Source organism: Charadrius vociferus, unplaced genomic scaffold (genome assembly GCF_000708025.1).
Source record: "Charadrius vociferus isolate BGI_N301 unplaced genomic scaffold, ASM70802v2 scaffold436, whole genome shotgun sequence".
Lineage (NCBI taxonomy): Eukaryota > Metazoa > Chordata > Aves > Charadriiformes > Charadriidae > Charadrius > Charadrius vociferus.
Genome location: NW_009649187.1, coordinates 4,687,422 through 4,689,010, shown reverse-complemented (window position 1 = coordinate 4,689,010; position 1,589 = coordinate 4,687,422).

Sequence of the window (1,589 nt, the reverse complement as noted above, 5' to 3'; positions counted from 1 at the left end):
CGGCCAGGGCAGTGATGAGCAGAGCCATGCCATGGGCAGCACAGGCCATGACCTTCAGTATGGGGTTTCTTCAGAAATGCATGGTTTAACGTAAGGCTCTTTCCACCTTCCTGAGAAGTCCTCCCCACAGATTCATGACCCAGCTGAGGCGCTGTGCTAGTGAGAAACTCTTGCAGGGTACTTTTTGTCAGGGGGTCTCAGAGTTTTTTAGCAAGTTTGGGGAAAAGAGAGGCACAAACCAGCAGTGGGGTTTATCACAAGACACGGTCTGTGAGCAGAACCCATATGAGAAAGAATGGTTGCATTCCACTCCTGGGGTGCACTAACCAGCCTGGGTTTGCTACCGCAGTGCCAGAATGCAGAAAAAAAAGCATCAAGGCTAAGCTAAGGATGTTTCACCAAAAATTTTCCTTCCTACCCTCCCCTCAAAAAAACCCAAACCAACAAAAAACCAAGAGAACAAGTACTGCTTTTCCATTTAGCAGTAAGTTTTGCAAGGCGATTTCATCTGGTGTCGACATCTTGGAAATCTTAGTGAATCTCCTCAGTTACCCCCTCCAAAAATGCTGAAAAAGCCACACACAAAAAAACTTGCTGCAAGGGCTTTGCAAGGTTTGTTTCATGTTGTTTGTTTATCTTCTTTAACAGCATTCCCTGTTTCCCCCTTTTTATTTTTCTTCTATTTCACAAGTGGATGTTGAAAAAAAAAGAAGGGAGACTCAAATAAAGAGGGAATAAGCTGAAAACTGGGGAAAGAGCTGACCCCTACCCCTTCCCCTCTGCCAAAAATAAAGGTTTGCAAAAATTCTCCTAGGATTATTTTCTTCCTTGTTTGCATTGTTTTCCTGAAGAAGTATGAAGCAATTCCGGCTTTAGAGCTTTTTCTAGGGATAGCAGAATCATGCCATGGGCCTTTCATCCAAGGAGAAGTGCAGGGATGGTTTTCTGTTGTTCCAATTGTCCTTTCTTTCTCCTCCTTCCCCTCATAAAGAATCTGCTCTTCAAAGGTGTCAGACCCTCTCTGCAGAGCAGATGAACACCAGTGCAGTTCACCACTGCTGCCAGCAGTTCCAGAGGTTAATGGTCCCCCTGGTTTGGACGGGTTGACTTCTGGGCACAGTTATGTGCTGCAGAGAAATGAGGTGGGGGCACATGGCTACAGAATGAGTTGGGACAAGACCTGGCTCAGACTACAAGAGTCCAGAGTTAAGGCCCACTTGGAAGGTGACGGCAGCTGCAGGTCTTTCGGGATTGTCCATCCCAGGAGTTCAGAAGCCAGGGGATCAGGTGCCAGCTCGTGGGGTTGCCACCCTTGTTTAATGTTGCTTTCTCCCACGTGCTTTCTTTTGGAATCTGGTGACCCTGTGTTATGTTTTCACACACTTTCCCTTGGCCAGGAGAGGTAGCAAATGGCTTTCCTTTTTGAAATGGAAAGCTAAGACTCTTGTGTAGTCACCTGGCTCCAGAAACTGTGGCTTGAGGAGTCTGACATCATGGCATTTACCAAAAGTGAGATTTATGTTGACAAGAACTGGCATTATCTTGCTCGCTTGCTTGCTATCTATCATGTCCCCCCCCCCCCCCTCTCA